Source organism: Macaca fascicularis, chromosome 7 (genome assembly GCF_037993035.2).
Source record: "Macaca fascicularis isolate 582-1 chromosome 7, T2T-MFA8v1.1".
In the NCBI taxonomy this organism is placed as follows: Eukaryota; Metazoa; Chordata; class Mammalia; order Primates; family Cercopithecidae; genus Macaca; species Macaca fascicularis.
The window spans coordinates 8,021,054-8,042,303 of record NC_088381.1 but is presented as its reverse complement, the minus strand read 5'-3'; the positions used below and the strand labels follow the sequence as shown (position 1 = coordinate 8,042,303).

The window sequence follows — 21,250 nt, the reverse complement described above, 5'->3', positions numbered from 1 at the left end:
CATTTCCCATGAGCCTCTCAGAGTCAGGACAGCCAATACCAACCCCGTTCTCTCTCCATCCCTCCCTCCCAATTCCACTCCAGCATCTATGCTCCTTGTTTTATAACTGTGTTGCTGTTGTCCCCCTGAAGCACCGAGGGAAAGGAAAAGCCTCCTCACTGGGATTCCTAATGGAAGCGTTTGCACACAGTGACCCTCCTAGCACAGACCCCTTGTTAATAGATGGGTAGGAAGCACCAGGAACAGAGTATGTTCAAAGTCAGATAAGCGTTGTAAAAACTGGTATGGGATCAGAGTGGAGATCATTTTCCAAACCAACCATCCGAACCACCCCGTGGCCATCTGGGTAAAGACTGGGTTCTGCCTCCAGCAAGCTACTCTGACTTGGGAAGACCGTGTGCAACTATCTTTGAGAAACACAGCCACATGCTCCTTGGCTGGAAATGATCAGAGGCTCTAAGGAGTGTAAAAAGGGAGCACAACCCTGATTCTAATTTTTCTTCTTGGAGAAATCATGTTTTATTTTTCGTATCAAAGAGGGGGAGCTCTGTGGGCAGAGTACTCTGCCGAGAACCAGTTCTGTTCTGCAACTTGTCCCAGTCATCAGGAAAACACGTGTTCCAGGGAAGCCCCCATCAGGGCACACACAGTCCCAAATCAGGGCATGCTGTCACCTCCTCTCATTCCCTCGAGAGCCCACCTGGCCAAAGAGGCTCCAGTGGCCTGATTGGAGGGCACATCAACAACACGGAGGGTCCCCGTGACCCCCGGCCTGGAAAGTCAGCCTCAGCAATGGGGTTCTTGGGGCCTCTTGGACTGGGAAAAACGGAAGATGAAAAGACTGTCGGCACTTGTGAGCGATGCTGGCGCTGCTCACTATCCATATTTTACTCTCCCCAAATAAAACCGCACACTTGATCTGTTCACATCACAAAGCCTCCGTTAGAGCCCCCAGAGGTGCCTGCTCCCAAAACAGCACTGTCAGGCCAGCAACCTCAGTCCCCAGTGGACAGAAACCAGGGGCGGGGCCAATCCTCTCTCCGTCCCAGCCCTTTCAAACCAAAGACAGAGTCTCTGAGAAGGAGAGAAACCACATGTTCTCACGCTGAGATACAGTGTAGATCTGTGATCGGCACCTGCGAGTTCCTCGGGTACCTCTTGCTGGGACACAGCGACAGGTTTCTAAAGGTTCTGGCCCTTGGCCTCTACATTTGTCACCACTCCTGTGGTCACTCTTCAGTGGAAGCTGCTCACCAGCCTCCTTGTCCCACACATAAAAGCCAAAATGAAGGGCCCCACAGCACCACTGTCACTGGAATCCTTCAGACACTCCCCACCCACCTTGTTCAGTGGGAAGCCATGGTTCCTGCCAGCCCCTCCAAAGCCCAGGAACCTCTCCCTGTGCTGACATCCAAAGATGCCCGGCGTTCCCAAACACCAGAAATCCAGGGAAGAGGTCCTGCCTTGGCGATGAGTACATTAGGAAATAGTCAAGGAGCAGGATTAAGTAATTATACATTAGCCCACCAAAACAGACTCCACGTAACCATGACACTGAAAATCCCATGGGGCCCACGGTCTGGCGGGTGTTTCTCGCCCACTGGAGGCCGGATGAGTGAGCATGAGTGTGTGCACCGAAAAGTATTTGAGGCAGAGCTCAATCCATTAGAGGTTTATTTTGCCAAGGTTGGGATGTACCCAGGCGAAAGAAACACAAGTTACAGTAGGGTCTGCGGCCTGGGTTTTTCTCCAAAGAGGGGTCTGGGAAAGAGCAAGCAGGAGCAGAAAAGGAGGCGGGGGTGGCCATGAGACAAGTGGTTACATCCTCAGAGGCTTTGACTGGCGTTCAGTGATTCTGCATCTTACATATGAAGAGAAGCGGGGAGGGGAAAAGTCAAGTATGCATTCTTCTTGGGCTCAGCAAATCTACATTTTACATAAGCAAGCATGTGAAATCACGGCTATCCATTGTGGGGTGCAGGATAAAAAGGAAGGTGGTTTTTTGCATGACTCAGTTCTCAAGCTTAACTTTCCCTTTAGCATCCTGAGTCTGGGGTCAACAGCTTTCTTTTTTTTTTCTTTTTGAGAGGGAGTCTCACTCTGTTGCCCAGGCTGGAGTGCAGTAGCTTGATCTCAGCTCACTGCAAGCTCCGCCTCCTGGGTTCAAGCGATTCTCCTGCCTAAGCCTTCCGAGTAGCTGGCACTACAGGCACCCACCACCATGCCCAGCTAATTTTTGTATTTTTAGTAGAGACAGGGTTTCACCATATTGGCCAGGCTGGTCTCGACCTCCTGACCTTGTGATCCACCCACCTCAGTCTCCCAAAGTGCTGGGATTATAGGTGTGGGCCACCACACCTGGCCCGCAGATTTCATTTTCCTTTCACAAATGCGTGGTCTACCGGGAAAGCCCTGAGATGAAGATGGCTAGAGAGGCACCACAGTCCCTGGAGGGGGACCCTGGCAGGCGGTCCACAGCCACTGAGGCTGAGACCCTGGCTCTAGAAAAGGGAGGAAGTGCAGGTACCAATAAGGTTTAAGGATGGAGGTATCAGTCTGTGGACCAAGACTGGAAGAAAAAGGGCAGCCTGCCCAATACTGACCCCTCGCCTCCTCATGGAAGAGCAGATGTGTTGGGGTGGCAATGTGCCCAACTGCTATGGTCTAAATGTTTGGGGCCCCCCAAAATTCCTCTGTTGAAATCCTAACCCCCAATGTGACTGTATTAGAAGGTGAGGCTTTTGGAGGTGATTTGGTGATGATGGTGGAGCCCTCATGAATGGAATTAGTGCTGAGATACTAGGATTTACAAGAAGAAATATATATCTGCTCTTCTTATTTCCTGGCAGGCAGCTCCTAACACTTGCAATCTCCAAGGTGTTGTGTCTTTTTGTGTACTAATAAGATGAGTGGTAGTGACGGGCTTCTGGACAGCCTCAGGATGGGGGCTGGTTGCCAAGTGAACCAATCCTGTGATTAGACTGTTGGAACTTTCAGGCCCACAATCCCACCACCACCTTAGGGAAGGGAAGAGGGGCCAAAGGTTGAGTTGATCAGCCAACAACCAATGATGTAATCAATCACGCTATGCAATGATGCCTCCAGAAAAACCTAAAATAACTGAGTTTGGAGAGCTTCCAGTTGCTGAGCACATGGAGGTTCCTGGAAGGTGGCGCCCACAGAAAGCTCCACACCTCTTTCCACATATAAGAGGTTACCCTGTCCATCTGGCCGTTCATCTGTATCCTTTGTAATATTCTTTATAATAATTGGATAAATGTAAGCAAAATTGTTTCCCTGAGTTCTTGAGCCATGCCAGCCATCCCACTCCTGGAGAAGGAAGTTGTGAGAACCCCAATTTATAGACCATCAGTCAGAGGTACAGGTCACCACCTGGGACTTGCAACTGGCATCTAGAGTGGAAGTATCTGAGCCCTCAGATACTTGTTTCTCAAGATGGTCACCTGGTAGCATGGTGGGTCACCATTCTCCGCTGACACAAGCCCTCCTAAAACAGCACCTCGGGGAGGGAGCCTCAGTGGGCTCCAGCACTTCGTGAATGATGGGATTCTGCGGATTCAAAACGAAGACACACCACTGACCTTCAAGAACCTCCCGGGCAAGAATCTCTCAAACATTCCGTCCTCATATAAGTATCTTCGTAACATGGAATTCACCTACTTCCAGAACGTCAGGATGGGTACCCAGGACAGCTCTGACTGCCTGCTGCTTAAAATCAAGCCCAGGTCAAAAAGCCCTCTCTGTACTGTCCCTGACGTGCATGTAAGCGACTGTTTCCTACAGTGTCCTAGTACTGAATGTTGACACTGACCTATGAAACTAAGTGTGGTACTTACTGTGAGGCAGAGAAACCATCAACCGACCACAAGGTTTGTTCCAAGAACAAATCGAGACGAACCAATAATGCAGAGGCTAATTTTTTCAAATTGATAATAATACAGTTCACATGCAAGAGCTTTTGAAAACTCTTCCATATGATAAATATCACATGACATCAGTAGAGATGGAAATTAGAGTGCTCAACCAGGTGAATCAAATTTAATCCAGCTCTTTCCATCCTGTTTTCTGAGTATCTTGTAGTATTTTAAATTAGTTTTGAAAAATTAATCTGAAAGTATGAAAGACACAAATGAAATCTGGGTCTTGCAGAGATCTGATGGTCTAGGAGCCCAATTCCAAGAACACGTTTCTCCTGCAGCTCCACCCAGGGGTCTCTGCCCAACCCCTGGCCTGAAGGTCTCCAGCCTGGGGTGGAGCACCTCCTTCCATAAAACAAACACTGTTACTGCATCTGCATGAAATGGCTCAAAAGAGTTAAGAGAGAATGTTGCCATCACCGAAGAATGGGCTGAATGAGAAAGAAAGAGTAGTGGACATTAAAAGCTTAATTGCCAGATTTAGCTTTTCCCTTAATCTGGGAAACTGACCTAATGAAAACAGAGGTGTCTCTGTGAAGCTGCCAAACTCAAAGGAGGCAGGGCAGCATGAAGAGACATCTGAAGGCAAGTGTGACATCCAAACTAGGAGACGCTCAGAGAAAGAAGCAACCAGGGACGGACGACCTCCATGAAGTGATGTGTTTGCGCTGAGGTGCTGGCCATGGTGCTGACGGGGTCAGCTTGGGGAGGGCCGGGCAGGCGGAAGATGAAGGCTTGATCACTGACTGGATAGAAAGACAGGGACAGGAAGAAGAAGGAGCTTGGTAGGTGAAGTGCAGGCACAAATACTTACCCTTCTCTGCTTTCAGAATGTGAATGATCACCCTTTACGTCCTTTATAGGACAAAAACCTCAGCAGAATAAATAACCAACATGTTAGTCACACTAAAGAACCACTCTAAAGCACGTAAGAATAAGCAGAGTAAGATGAACATGACAAAAACTTTAATAGTAAAGAAGAAAACAAGTTTGTTACAATAAAAGTTATGCCAAACTTGTTACCAGAACAACGTGGTAGCTTAAGACTCAAGGCTTTAATTATTTTTCTCATCCTCAAAGGTCCACTTCATGGTTTTACTACATGAACATTTTGGAGAGTACTATAATTCTCTATCTTTTAACTACACGTTCACATTATGGTGAAATTGGGAATATTCTAATATTTATTTGTATTAAGAAGTGTTTAAGCAGTCCCTTTCCTCTGCAAACTCACCGGTACCTGCTGTTTTGACTTTTTAGTAATAGCCATTCTGACTGGTGTGATATGGTATTTCATTGTGGTTTTGATTTGCATTTCTCTAATGATAAGTGATATTGAGCATTTTTTCATAGGCTTGTTAACCGCATGTAAGTCTTTGGAAAAGTGTCTGTTCATGTCCTTTGCCCACTTTTTAATGAGTTTCTTAGTTTTTTGCTTGTGCATTTGTTTAAGTTCCTTGTAGATTCTGAATATTAGACCTTTGTCAGATGTACAGTTTGCAAATACTTTCTCCCATCCTGTAGGCTGCCTGTTTTCTCTATTGATAGTTTCTTTTCTGTGCAGAAGCTCCCTAATTATGCACCATTTGTCAATTTTTGCTTTCGGTGGTGTTGTCATGAAATCTTTGCCAGTTTCCATGTCCAAAATGGTATTTCCTGGGTTATCTTCCAGCGTTTTTATAGTTTTGGGTTTTTACATTTTAGTCCTTAATCCATCTTCAGTTGATTTTTGTATTGGGTGAAGGGGAGGGGCCAGTTTCAGTCTTCTGCCTATGGTTAGCCAGCTATCCCAGCACCATTTATTGAATAGAGAGTCCTTTCCCCATTGCTGGCTTTGCTGGTGGGGGTGTAAATTAATTCAATCATTGTGGAAAGCAGTGTGGCAATTCCTCAAAGAGCTAAAAACAGAACTACCATTCAGCCCAGTAATCCTAGTACTGAGGATAAACCCAAAGGAATATAAATCATTCTATCATAAAGACACATGCACGCGTATGTTCTCTGCAACACTATTCACAGTAGCAAAGACATTGAACCAATCTAAATGTCCATCAATAGTAGACTGGATAAAGAAAATGTGGTACATATACATCATGGAATATGATTCAGCCATTAAAAAGAATGAGATCATGTCCTTTGCAGGAACATAGGTAGCCATTATCCTCAGCAAATTAATGCAGGAACAGAAAACCAAATACTGCATATTCTCACTTACAAGGGGGAGCTAAACAATGAGAACACATGGACAGAAAGAGGGGAACAGCAGACTGCGGGGCTTACTTGAGAGAAGAGGGTGGGAGGGCAGAGAGATTCAGGGGAAAAAAAAAAAACTGTTGGGTACTATGCTTAGTACTCAGGTGAGGAAATAATCTGTACACCAAACCCCCAAGTCATGAATTTACCTATATAACAAACCTGCACTTGTACCCCTGAACCTAAAATAAAGGTTAAAAAATAAAAAGAAGTGTCAACAGCTCCAAACAAATAAGAGTAACTGCCCACTCCCTGCAGTGGTTCCCACTGAGCCTCTGGTGGCCCCCCCCAATCCCCATGGGGTCTGGAAAGAGTGGCCAGGTCCTCCCTGGCCCTTTGCTGATGATGGGGGGGGGCAGCGCCCTCCCTCCACATCTCTGGCCTGCCCTCACCTGTTAGGTACTCTGGACTTCTCCACATCCTTCCCCACCCCTTCTTGCCTCTCCCACAGGAGTCTGCAGGACCAGGCCGGCAGGTGGCTCAGCTGAGCATCTGCAGACACAGCACACAGACCCCAAAGAGAAAAGGCACTCCCAGACCACTGTCACAGACAGCTCATGTCGGGGCTGTGAAGGGCTGAGAGGAGCCGGTCACAAGTCAGGCAAGTCCGTACAGGGACACAGAGGGCAGGCAGAGGTCAGGGCAGCTGTGGAAGACTGGGGGCAAGACTGAAATGCATGGAAGGATGGTTCAAGAATAGCCCAGCAGCTCCCCTCTGCCCACCATGGGAGGGTCCTCACTATCAGTGAGGAACTAAGACTGCAGGCAGCGAAGCCGCCTCCCCACCGGAATCTTGCAGGGCTCCCTCGAGGGGCCACCACTGCTACCACAGCCACTGTCCTGCCCATCCCAGTGACCTGAGGGGCCCCACCCGCTGAAAGTCCTGTTCACTGGCAAGCCTGGCTTGGAGGCAACGCTGGGGGCAAAGCGAGCGGGTCCTCCCCAGGCCTTCTGTGCAGACCTCTATGAAGAATCTTGCTCAGCAGTAGATATTTACTGCACTTTAATATCAGGGCCAAAAGCTACAGTTCACTTTTCAGTTAAGTAAACCTGTTTTCACTAAAGGGTTTAAAACCTTTTTCCTGAAAGAAGTGTTCTAGACTATCAAATGCCTACTGTTTATATTGTTAACTTTTACCCCTTTAAAATGCGTGTTTTTTCTAAGCCGTGTTTTATACACTTTTCTATGTAGACGACTCTCAATTAATTCCCTAAGCCAAACCCAGAAATGTTTAACACACGCTTTATTGACACTCAGGCACGAATGACTAGTGGTCTAGAGTGTCAGCCACAGCAGTCTGCTTTCTCAGCAGCACTCACACCTGGTACTGACAGCCCCTCACCCACCCCCATCTCCCATTCCCCATCCCGGAGCAGGCAAGAGAGGAAGTGGATATTGGGAATCCTGAGAGAGCAGGGATTTGGGGCAAGCAGTAACCAGAGAAGGGAACCCATAGCCCTTGACCCCCGTCAGCTCCCAGAAGCCACTGAAACACCGGGAAGGAGGCCCTCATGCCACGTGGTGTGGAATGTGGCTCAACCAATGTGACGTGGCGAATAAGCAGAACATGGGCTGCTTTGCTGTTTCATCTGCTTCTGTTTTCGCAGTAGTATCTGCCTATCAGAGACAATTACACCCCACCACAGTCACAGTCCTACCTGCCTCTGAGTCCTAAGTGCACGTTCTTAAGAAGAACAGATGGGAATCTTTCAGCGTCGCAGGGCAGGTGTGAGTCTGTGCTCCAGGCTCCAGAGACGCTTCTGCAAGCATGCTGCCCAAATCCACGTCTTTTCTGCTACTGGGAGCTCTCTCATCTTTAAAATACGGAATGCATTTCTCATATTTGGAGAAATATATTTAACTGGTGTCTCAACGTAACACTTAAAGCAAAACCCAAAAGCAGAGGGTGGGGGGTGGTGGAGAGGAGCAGCCATATCCCAGCGGAGGGGCAGAAGGAAGAGAAAGAAGGCCTCGGGAGACCTGGTCAGGCGGCTGAGCGGCAGGGGACGCAGGACAAGCGGGCAGAAATGAATGGAAAAGCTGAGAGAGGCCGAGAGGAAATTACACTGGAGGAGGCAGAGCCAAGTAATGAGCAAACATAAAAGGAAATGCCTCCCTGCTTCCTGCCCTTTCTGAAATCACCTTGAGGCAACTGACCACACATAGCCTTCCATCACAATAAAAACGGAGATCAGAAATTTCCCGGCTGTTTAGTGGCCTGCCAATGCCACACCACAGTCACCGGCCTTCACTGAACACGCCAGTGCAAGGGGAGAGAATGTGGTAACTCCTTAAGAATCTGCACGTAAACCTCAGAGGACGGTAGCACTGTTACTATGGTGTAGTGGTCACGGTGCTGCAAGGCACGACAGGACAATTTCACAGCCATGTCCTGGAAGTGGCGGAGGGGAGGAGGACTGGGCCTCACAAGCAGATGTAGTAACCCAGGAGTGAAAAGCACACATTTACTTAACCGAAAAGTGAGCTGTAGCTTTTGGCCCTGATATTAAAATACAATAAATATCTACTGCTGAGCAGAAATCATCACAGGGGTCTGCACAGAAGGCCTGGGGAGGACCCCGCTGGCTTTGCCCCAGTAAATACAGAGCACAGACACCCCCACTGGCCAGTGCCCCCTGGGCTGGGCTGCATGCTTCCTGTTGATTTCTTGTCCAATTATGTCAATAATACATCCTCAAGGAAGGAAGTGGAGAACACACAGAAAAGAAGAAAAGAAATAACATATATCACCACCAGGAAATAACCACTGCTAATATTTTGATGTATTTGCAATCAGGCTTTTTTTTTTTTTGTACATGTACATTATACAAAATTGGAATCCTACTGTACAGCAGGAATCTTGCTGTGTTCATTTAAAATAACTAACAAGAGACCTTCTCCAGGCTGTTGAATATTCTTTGAAAGCATGGTTTTAATGGCCATAGAATCTGGGAATGGCATAGTAGAGCCACCCTGCTATTGTTAAGATATTCAAGCTGCATCCAATTTTTAGCTCTGATAAGTAAAGCTTCAGTGAGTCTCTTTACACATAAATTTTATTGCCGTCTCCAATTTTAATATAAACCCTTAGAAAGAGGATGATTGAGTCAAAGATCACAAACATTTGTTTTCCAGAAGGTTCCATCACTTGACATTTCCTCCACTGAAGTATGAGAGTATTTATCCTCCAGCACTCACCTGTACTGAGAATAAATACTTATAAGACTCCACCAGTTTGGTGGACCCAAAAACAAAAATGAATTTTTAAATTTGCATTTCTCTGATTACTTGTGAGGTTTGGTACTTTTCTATTTGCCTTTTATTTTTCTTCAGTGACTTGCCAACTGGAGTCCACTGCAGACTTGTTCCATTTGATGTTAATGTTTTCCTATTGATTTATGACTGCTTTTAGTATAATAGGGATGGACTGGCAGATGGACAGCGTATGTCCTGATTTGCCAATTCTGTTGATGGTGTTTGACACACACAGGATGCTAATGGATGTGTGGTCAATTGTATCACTCTTTCCCCTTATTATGATTTCCATTGCAAGTAGAGTGTCATGGTCCTTCAGCCTGGGATCCAGACTCAGCTCCCCCACTCACTACCTCAGTGACCCTCTCTTTGCCTCAATTTCCTTGATTGAAAGTGCAGGATAATGAGAGTGCACTTAATCCATATAGTTACTATGTGGCGCCCAGCCTCAGAGATGGCCCCAATGCCCCCCACCTCCTATAACGGCATTCACATGTAACCCCCGCAGGTCCAGCCAGCAGGGACCAGGGCCTGCAAACAGCCATGGAGTGAGCTTGGAGGCAGATACTCCCCAGTAGTCCCTGGAGATGACGCAGCTCCAGCCAACACTTTGTGAGATCCTCAGCCAGAGGCAACCTGCAAAGCTGGGCCAAGATTCCTGGCCCACAGAACTGGGAAGTAATACACATTCGCTGCTGTAAACTGCTACGTTTAAGATTGATTTGCTATGCAGCAGGAGATTACTAATGCATTATACATGTAAAGCACTTAGAACAGTGGCTGTGGTAGATCACACAAAAAAAGCCTAACACGTTGACAGTCCTCCCATGGAAAGAGGAAATCCTTCTCCACCTAGGGTAGCTCAGTGACTGTGTGATCTGCTCTGACCAATAGAGCTGTGGCAAACGTGAAGTCGCCTACACACAGAAGCCTGCCTCTTGCAACTCCTGAAACCCTGCTCCCTCCTTGTGAAGAAGCCCAGCCTGCTGGGGGATGAGACCACAAGGCCCATCAGCCCTGCTCACCCAGCTTGCAGACAGCCATCCTAACTATGCAGCCCATCACTCCTGCCCACCCCAGCTTACAGGCAACCATCCTAACCATGTGGCGCATCACCCCGGCCCATCCCAGCTTACAGGCCATCAACACATGACCATGAGTGAGCCCAGCAAAGACAGCCACCTAGCCAAGCCCAGCCTGCATTTCCAACCCAAATCACCCACTGAGTACGTGGTTGCTGGTGGAAGCCACTATGTACTGGAATAGCTTGTTACACGGCATTTGATACCTGATACAACTGCCATCCTAACCATGTGGCCCATCACCCCTGCCCATCCCAGGTTACAGGCAGCCATCCTAACCATGCAGCCCATCACCCCTGCCCATCCCAGGTTACAGGCAGCCATCCTAACCATGCAGCCCATCACCCCTGCCCATCCCAGGTTACAGACAGCCATCCTAACCATGCAGCCCATCACCCCTGCCCATCCCAGGTTACAGGCAGCCAACCTAACCATGCAGCCCATCACCCCTGCCCACCCCAGCTTACAGACAGCCATCCTAACCATGTGAGGCCATCAACGCACGACCGACCATGAATGAGCCCAGAGAAGACAGCCACCCACCCAAGCCCAGCCTGCATTTCCAATCCAAATCACCCACTGAGTAAGTGGTTGCTGGTAGAAGCCACCACGCTCTGGAATAGTTTGTCACACACCATTTGATACCTGATACAGCTGCCATTACTACTACTATTATTGTCTTGGGATCAGTTACATGGTCATACATATTTCTTAACAGTATATTTATGCTTTTACTTTTTAACTAATCCACAGGAAACTTATTTTTGTATATGATATTAGGTGAGGACCAAACAATGTTTTGCCACACAGCCAGTTCTCCCTTCTCCATAAAACTGCAACATCTTGCTTTCATATATTAGAATCCAGAGCAGGGGCTCCCAACCCCCAGGCCACAGACCAGTGTTAGTCCATGGTCTGTTAGGAACCAGGCCACACTGCAGGAGGTGAGCAGTGGGCAAGTGAGCGAAGCTTCATCTGTATTTACAGCTGCTCCCCATTGCCTGTGTCACCACCTGAGCTTTGCCTCCTGTCAGATCAGCAGCAGCATCAGATTCTTATAGGCGCATGAACCGTATTGTAAACTGTGCATGTAAGGGATCTAGGTTGTGGCTCCTTATGAAAATCTAATGCCTGATGATCTGTCACTGTCTCCCATCATTCCCAGATGAAACTGTCTAGTTGCAGGAAAACAAGCTCAGGGCTCCCACTGATTCTACATTACAGTGACTTGCATAATTATTTCATTATACATTACAATGTAATAATAACAGAAATAAAGTGTACAATAAATGTAATGTGCTTGAATCATCCTGAAACCATCCCCACCCCCTCCCCATCCATGGAAAAAGTGTCTTCCATGAAACCAGTCCCTGGTGCCCAAAAGGCTGGGGACTGCTGATGTAGAGAATCTGGGGATATCATTTCTAGTGATCATTTCTATTGGTATAGTATTAATAGTCAACCTTGACCCAATACCATACAGCTGGTTTGTTTTCATTTTGTCAGGATAATACTGCATGTTCTTTCCACTGAGGCATGGCAGCAGAAATGCTCACTAATCGGAGTGCATGGAAGAGGAGGGGTAGTGAAGTTGCTGGGGCAGATGCAGGAGGAGAGGAAGAGCAGCAACAGGAATCAAGACACAGACACAGTCACAGTCACCAAAGGGGTGGGGGTGACCTCAAGGCTATTTTTTGTCTGAAACAGAAACAAAACCTGCCCTAACTTTCTAAGTCAGTCAGCTGCCAAATTCCACAAGCTCATTCTGAGCAGGGCACTAGGCCCTGTGAAGGGGTTGGTAAGGTGCAAGGAGCATGTGGGAAGACAGTGACCCCTCCCAGATGTTCACAGCCTCAGAGGGGAGACAGTGCCACCTACAAAACCCTGGAGAAAATATGTATAAACCAAGAAGAACACAAATTAATATAACACAAATAACACAGAATGGAAGGAGTGTTTAGAAGCCCCACAGGTCAATCATGGACGGCTACTTGGAGGAAAGTTTTCAGATCCTGAGGAACAAGATCAGCAAAGAGGGGTGTGTGCAAAGGCAGGAGGCTGGAACACGTAATTCATGTGGACTCATCAGTTACTTGGTTAGTGTAAAAAGTCTAAACAGGTACACTACGCAGTGAGGCTGATGAAGGCATAGGGGCCAATCTGATGGAAGATCTTCAATGTTAGGTCTGGTCTTCAAAAGAAATGAGCAAATGATGTGTGTTTTTAGGTAATGAGAGTAAGAAACTACAGGTTGTGTACCTTCACAGGGCCCCGTGTTCTTGACACGGTTCTGTGACATTCGCAACATTCCCAAGCGGCTCCAGCAGAAGGAACTGCCTTCCCTAGAACTCTCAAAAAGGAGCGCGACTTCCCAAAGGAAAGGAAGCACAGAAGCTGGCATGGTTCCCAGGGGAAGATGCCTGAGAGGCCAGCCGGACCCCAGCCCTCTCGCACATCCAGTCGGAACGTCCCTGCCCCCCGTTGTCACTTGGTGCAGAGCAGGCATGGGCCAGCTAAGGAAATGACATCTTTGCTTATTTTCAAATTGTACTGAATATCAGCTTTGAGCCTCAACGTTTAGAAATGAAAACACAAGCATGAGCACGGTCCTGGTCTAAGGATCCATCCACGGCTCTCAGGACAGTCACGTCTTCCGTGTCCCCTGCAGAGCCTCCCATGGTGGCAAGGGGCTGCACTGTGCAGGAGAGCAGGCCTGGTGCCTGCTGGAAAGGGGCATCACGAGAGACAGGCACTTGGGGCAGAGGCTCAGCTGCAGTCACAGCAGCCCTGAGCCTCGGATAGGGCCTGTCCTGCCAGCGCTGGCACCTGCTGCCGGGGCCCAGTTATACTGCCTGTTCCTTTGGCTGTGTTAATGAGGGCCTCCTAACCAGCAGCGGAGGCCTCTCGCTTCCCCATCAGCATGAAGCTGCTAAGTGTGCCCCAAAACAGTCGAAAGTGTCACACGGGAGAGACATACTCAAGAGAAATGAAACTTCTGCTGCTCCTTGGGTTCCAGATTTGCAGTCTGATTCTGCTGGCCTCCATCAAGGACCACACGAACCCCAAACTCCATACAAGAACACTGCAGGCCAGTGGGAACCTACCACCCGTAGCCTGCAGGATGAGGCGCAGCTTCCTCACACCTGAACCAAGAGCACCAGCTGTCTCAGCCCACAGAGCCCAGGCCTGGCAAGGAGCTGGAGCCTGTATTAGTCAGGTCTCTCCACAGAAACAAAACTGACAGGACACATCTATCAGAGGAAATGCGTTACAGGAATTGCCTCACACAATTACAGAAGCTGAGAAGTCGTATGACCTGCTCTCTGCAAGAGGAAGACCCAGGAAAGCTAGCATGTCAGTCAGTGTGAGTCTAAAGGCCTGAGGACAGGGTCCAAAGGCCCAAGAACCAGCAGCACTGATGTCTGAGGGCAGGAGACAATGAATGTCCCAACTCAAGTAGAGACAGCAAATTTGCCCTTCCTGTGCCTTTCTGATCTATCCGGACCTCCACAGATGGGAGGATGCATGCCCACACTGGAGGATGCATGCCCACACTGGAGGATGCATGCCCACACTGGAGGATGCATGCCCACACTGGCAAGGGCAGATCTTCTTTCCTCAGTCTGCTCATTCGAATGCTTATCTCCTCCTGAAACACCCTCACAGACACAACCAGGAATAATGTTTTACCAGCACCCCTAGCCCAGGCAAGCTGACACAGAAAATTAACCATCATGGAGCCTCAGGCACAGTAGAGAAGGAAAGCAATCCTGAGCCCACCAAGCCCTCTACCCAACCCCTTCAGCTCTTCTCAAAGTCACCCTGCCCCTCGTCCCAATTTGGGGGCTTCCAATCCCTGCCCTGGACTTGGAGGTGACCCAGGAACGATGCACTTGAGATGAGCCAAAGTCAGGTCACGCCTCCTCTGGATCCTCAGTTGACCCAACTTCTCCAGCACCATAATGTCAAACAATCATAGCTAATGGTACATTTTTATATGAAAAGGGAGGATTCTCTGCTGAGGATAACACATGCTTTAACACAAACGTTTTTTCTGGATTGTACTCATGTTCACTTTCAGCAGAACACATCTCCTCTGACTTCAGGAAATCATTCCCTTTCTTTAATGGGGTAGTACTTTTTCCATGGACTCCTTGGTACATTTTCTCAGTTTGCTTTTCCACACACGAAGGAGACTCATCCAGAGCCAGGGCTTGCTAATGGCAGGCGTGGATTCAGCAGGTGTCCGGCGTTGATTCCCACATGTTCCCAGGCGCAGAGCGAGAGGAACAGACCCAATCCCCAGGGCAGGCAACCTTCACCCAGGCCAGCTGCCACGCAGGGTTGACAAGGGATTTTTTTGCACCCACTGACTCTTTCTCCCAACCATCCAATCAACAGGGGTCCCAAGAAGCTAAGATTTCCATCATTTCCTGCTGCGGGGCTCAGCCAGCCTCCCGCGCCACTCCATGCGTCCCTAGGCAGACTATCAGTCCTGGTCCTTCTGGTCAACCCAGCTGTTTCTTAAAAAGAGACCTTCAAAGATGGGGTGGAAGGACAGGCATCTGGCCCATGGCCTGTGAAGAAGTGGCAGCTCTATGAAATCGTTGGGGTGACACTTCCTGGGAGGGGACAGTGAATCCCATCGTCTGCCCTGAGGACAGGCACACTCTTCTCTAGGGGGCAACGTAAGCAAGGCCAGTTCCACCATCCTCATAGATTACTTCTCACCCTTACTATAAGAGGGCCTCATTTCTCCAGTCTTCACAGGTACAGTATTTTAATCCAACTAGAAGTTGTACATGATGTTATATAAAGATTATCGCCAACAGCCAGTTATTATCCCTAATCCCCTCAGAGACTAACTATACTGACATTCAGAAAGGTTAGGTGACTGCAGGGTTGAAAGCCAGGAGGGAGTGAAGCTGGGGTTTGCACAGCACCTTGGCCTTCTCCTGTGAGCCCCACATGCAGCAAAACCTTGGCCCAGGAAGCCCACGGGCTCCCTTCTCACACTGTGTGTGGGGAATCCAACCTCTGGGAGGTAACTCTTCCATTAACACAACTTCTAATTCAATTAATTACTTGACTTGATAGGTTAGTTCCCTTTGTTACTACAAACACCACTACCCGCAAGCTATGGTAATATTATGATGCTTCATTAAAAGTTATCAAGTAATTTACTTTCTAATAGAGGTATAAACACCTAAACACAGCTATTTCAGGCCAGATGAGGTGGCTTACACCTGAAATCCTAGCGTTTTTGGAGGCCAAGACAGGAGGGTTGCTTGAGGTCAGAAGTTCAAGACCAGCCTGGGCAATACAGCAAGACCATGCCACAACAAAAAACATTTTTAAAAATAGCTGGGTGTGGTGGTGCGTGCCTGTAGTTCCAGTTACTCGAGATGCTAAGGCAAGAGGATCCTGTGAGCCCAGGAGCTCGAGGCTGCAGTGAGCCATGACAGCACCACTGCCTTCCAGCCTGGGTGACAGAGCAAGACTCTATCTCTTAACAACAACAAAGACAGCTATTTCAGACTAAACGTTTAACTTTAAAAATACGAAACAACGTATGTCTCAGTTACAATTCTTAAATCATCTGTCTGCCTGAGTGCCGTGGCTCATGCCTGTAATCCCAACACTTTGGGAGGCCGAGGCGGGTGGATCACCTGAGTTCAGGAGTTCAAGATCAGCCTGGCCAACACGGTGAAACCCCATCTCTACTAAAAATACAAAAATTAGCTGGGCGTGGTGGCGCGTGCCTGTAATCCCAGCTACTTTGGGAGGCTGAGGCAGGAGAATCACTTGAACCCAGAGGTGGAGGTTGCAGCAACCCGAGATCGCGCCACTGCACTCCAGCCTGGGCGACAGAGTGAGACTCTGTCTCAAAAAACCAAACAAAACAACAACAACAACAACAAACCCCACAATTCTTAAATCATCATGTCTAACTGGAGTCAAGTCATTAACACATTTGAGAAATTTAGCAATGACAAAAAGACGATTAGGATTCTTCTAAGCTAACAATTCCAAATTCTAACTAGAAAACCAAATGTTCTGGCTTACCGCCACAACAGAGAACAACTTCCAAGCCACTATCACCTCCTTTCCAATTAGTAAGCCATTGGTGCTGTGAATAAAACCTAGAAGTCAATTTTCTACGAACTCTAGCAGGAAAAAAAGTGATTCAGTTTTACAGTTATCTTCTGACCTGTTTTCAGTCTTCATGTAACAAAAAACTTGTCAAGTTACAACTTTCTTATAGTGCCTCATTATAGAACACTTATTCTATACAAATGGGATTTTCTCAAGACAATAACTACGGCATCAACACGAGGATGCCTGTAAGACATCCATATTTATCTATTTTCATGGCTGTTGGACATGCCCGACACTATCCCATTTTGTAAATGTATTGCCTTGCTCTGTGTGATGTTTGTGATAAATGCATTGTCACAGAAAGCCTCCATGACTCTTACTTCCCTTCATTTTATAAATGCCGAGTTTATTTAAATCTACTGTCACATGACTTTGTTAACCAAACACAGCTATTGAAATGGTGTTCTAAAGCAATGCTTCCATCAGTATCAACACATCAGAAAACACGAGTTGCTTCTCAAAACAATTTCTGATGGCCCGAAACATCCCAATATTTTGCTCAAGAAAAGTAATTTTTCATTGAGGGTGCCATTGTTTTTTTTACCATGATAAAATACACAGAAAATAAAATTTTCCATTTTCACAAGTTTTATATATATATATATATATATATATATATTTTTTTTTTTTTTTTTTTTTTTTTTTTTGAGATGGAGTCTTGCTCTGCCACCCAGGCTACAGAGCAGTGGCACGATCTCAGTCCACTGCAAGCTCTGCCTTCCAGGTTCAAGCGATTCTCCCTCCTCAGCCTCCCGAGTAGTACAGGCACCTGCCACCTCACCTGGCTAATTTTTGTATTTTTAGTAGAGATGGGGTTTCACTATCTTGGCCCTGCTGGTCTCGAACTCCTGATCTTGTGATCCACTCACCTCGGCCTCCCAAAGTGCTGGGATTACAGGTGTGAGCCACCGCACCCGGCTAATTTTTGTATTTTTAGTAGAGATGGGGTTTCACTATCTTGGCTCTGCTGGTCTCGAACTCCTGACCTTGTGATCCACCCACCTTGGCCTCCCAAAGTGCTGGGATTACAGGTGTGAGCCACCGTGCCTGGCCATCATTTTCACCAGTTTTTAAGTGTACGATTCAGCAGCATTGAGTACATTCACTGTGTTTGCAACCATCACCACCACCCATCTTCAGAACGTCTTCCCAGACTGAAACTCTGTACCCACTGAACAACTCCCTGTTCCTCCCTACCCCCATCCCTGCCAACCACCATTCTACTTTCTGTCTCTGTGGGTTTGACTACTCTATGTCCCTCATATAAAGTGAAGTCATCCAGTTATTCATCCTTGTGTGACTGACTTATTTCACTCAGCACCATGTCAAGGTCCATCCATGTTGCAGCACATGTCAGAATCTCCTTCCTTTTTAAGGCTGAGTAATATTTCATGACAGGTGTAAACCACATTCTGTTTACCCATTCTTCCATCAATGGACACGTGCATTGCTTCCACGTTTTAGCTATTGTGTGTCATGCTGCTATGAACATGGGTATGCAAGTATCTCTCTGAGCCTCTGCTTTCCATCCTTTGAGTATATACCCAGAAGTGGGACTGCTGGATCACATGGTAATTCTGTCTTAATTTTTTGAAGAACCACTATTCTCATTTGTTCAGTGGCTCACACTTGTAATCCCAGCACTTTGGAAGGCTGAGGCGGGCAGATCACCTGAGGCCAGGAGTTTGGGACCAGCCTGGTTAACATGGTGAAACTCCATTTCTACTAAAAATTTAAAAAAATTAGCCCAGTGTGGTGGCGCCCACCTGTAATGCCAGTTACTCAGGAGGCTGAGGCAAGAGAATCGCTTGAACCCAGGAAGTGGAGGTTGCAGTGAGCCGAGGTCACACCATTGCACTCCAGCTTAGGCAACAAGAGCGAAATTCCAACTCAAAAATAATAATTATAATAATACAATTAAATTCCTCAAGATGAAAACAAAAGTGATGGCCAAGTGTCTGGTGTACTCTGCAAGTTCTGAGAACCACTGGGAGTCCCATCGCAACTTTTTCAGCAAACGAATACTCTCTCTGGGCATGACCCCTGTGTCCAGAGGACAGTGTCAGCCCAACTAGGCTCTGGGCAAGTGGCTGCAGCTTATCACAGAAAAAAGAAATTCCAACCAATGAGAATCCTCTACAATAAAATCAGAGACTCCTAAGATATGTAGTTTCTACTCCTGTTGATAGTTTTTTTAAAAAATGAAGGGTAGGAAGTTCTAGTTAATAGTGATAACTGGATGTTGTGCACCTACCTCTCTCCTCCCTCCTGAAACCTCCCAGGTGTAGACACACACGGACAAGGAGATGGGGAGGTGCCTCCAGGGGTAGGAGAGTCCAACAGCCTTTTCAAAGCCTTAACATGGACAAAGGAACGGCGACTGAGATGGCAGGTACATGGAGGGGGATGAGGAGGCTCAGGCCGATTCCCCTGCAGAACTCAGGAGCCTGTGGGTTGGAGCCACGGGGGCTCCAGGAGGCAGGCTGCAGAGACACCCACCAGGCTGAAAACCAGGGGTTGGAAAGAAGGCTTAGCCCAGGCGCCTCCGCCTGTCTCATGAAGCACTGTGACCACACACCTCAGAGGATACCGAAATCCAGTCTCTGGAGAGAGTACCAGGAAAGGTCCAGCGGCTCAGGGCTGAGTTTAGCAATCGACCTTCACCTGGTCCAGGGGCTGCTTAGGGGATAGGAGTTTTCTAAAACTGGGCATGTGGCTGCACAATTATACAATGTATTTAAAAACCACTGAGCTATAGATTTACAATAGGTGAATAGGACAGTCTGTAAATTATACTGCAACAAAACTTTTAAAATGCACAGATGAGAGACAGAGAGAGATAAAAGTAACCAAAATACCAAGGTACTATCAACGGGCAAGTTTTTGATTGTTTTTTCCTGCTACTCAACAAAATATGAGTCTGAGAACAAGATAAGGTGAATTGTTTTTAAAAATAAGAAATGATTTCCGTGTGACACAGCAATTCCACTTCTGGTACATACCCCAAATAACTAAAAGCAGGAACTCGAACAGATACCTGTGCACCTATGTTCACAGCAGGATTACTCACAGTAGTGGCATGATGGAAATAACCCAAATGTCCATCAATGATTGAACAGATACACAAAATGTGGCATAGACACACCGTGCAATATTATTTTGCTATAAAAAGGAGGGAAATATTGACACATGCTCCAACATGGATAAACCTCGAGGATGTTATGCTGAGTGAAATAAGCCAGCCACGAAACAACACCTACTGCAAGATGCCACTCATATGAGCTGCCCAGAGTCATCGAATTCACTGAGATGGAAAGGAGAATGTGGGGGCTCCAGGGGCTAGGGAGAAGGGAGATCATGTTCAATGGGGACCATTTTAGTTGAGGAAGAGGGAGTCTTCCGGAGATGGATTGTGGTGGTGGCTGCACAGCAATGAGAATGTACTTCATGCCACTGAACCGTACTTTTATCTTAAAAATGGCTAAGACAGTAAATGTTATGTTATAGATATTTCACCATGATGTATAAAAAAAAAGATAAGGAATGCTATTTTTGCCCAGAAAAGAATAAAGGAAAAGAGGGACAGCTGAGAAACGTGGAAGTGGGTGTCCCTGCAACTGGGGGCACCTGCACAGCGTGAGGCAAGAACAGCCACTTTCATTACCAGCTTCTCAACACAATTTCACTTTGACTCTGTTGTACACCAGACAGATTTTTAAGCATTAATTTTAAAACATGATGGAGAGTGGTGGAGATGAAGAAAAAAGTCAAATCATGGAAGCTACACACCAATAAGCCCAATGTCAATCACGGGCCAGATCTGAGAGGGGATTATCAGAGCAGAAGGCTCGTGAGTACTCCAGGAAGCAAGTGGTAGGCCAAACGCATCCCGTTTTCTCTTTTAATAAGGTTATGAGGTCGGCATATTAGAGGAATGCTACGCAGATGAGGGCCTTCACTTCAGCAAGAAGTTAACACAGTCTCTCGCGGGCCCTGTGAAGAGGAGGCGATGTGGAGACCCCCGGGCACGGAGACCGCTCACGGCACAACCTCGGAACTGCAGGAGCAGCTGGTCCAGCCACAGAGCTCTGGCCCCGCCTGGATGCAGGACGGGGAACTTGTTTAAAACAGGCTGACAACATCGGGCCTGTACCCTCAGAGGCGAGCCTCCCAATCGACATGAGATCATCTCAACAGGCTGGAATGCTAACTTCTAAAGCGAACAGATGAATTTACCGGTGTTACAAACGTTCTGCATTTGGGGACCACAGTTCATTAACTGCCACGAGCCGCAGGCCACAGCAGAGAGGAAAGAAGCATGGGGCTTTAGAGGAGCAGCCCCTTCACCTGAGGCAGTGACGATGCAGGTGGGAGCTGCCCAGGCCATAGTGAAAACCACCCAATGTCTGCCCCCGACAACCCCCACTCAGCGCCGGTGCCACGTCCAAAGTGACAAGATGCCCAGAAGCCACCAGATGAAAACTGGGTGAGCAGCCTTCAAATGTGCAAGGAGGAAAAAGAGCTACGCAGGGAATGGGGTGCAGAAGTGGCTTTCTCCATTT

At 47.5% G+C, this 21,250-nt stretch overlaps 1 protein-coding gene across 5 annotated transcripts in view; it reads right to left on the bottom strand.

Annotated features, from left to right (window-relative positions):
• Positions 1-21,250, bottom strand: part of ENTREP2 (endosomal transmembrane epsin interactor 2) — a 446,665-nt gene that overhangs the window by 302,931 nt on the left and 122,484 nt on the right. The window contains exon 1 of one of the 5 annotated variants that reach the window (XM_065547678.2): positions 7,851-8,225. The exons of the other annotated variants lie outside the window; for them this stretch is intronic. The gene's annotated coding sequence lies outside the window, so the exon portion shown is untranslated. Of the gene's footprint in view, positions 1-7,850; positions 8,226-21,250 lie in introns of those variants that run through there. 5 annotated transcript variants of the gene reach the window in all.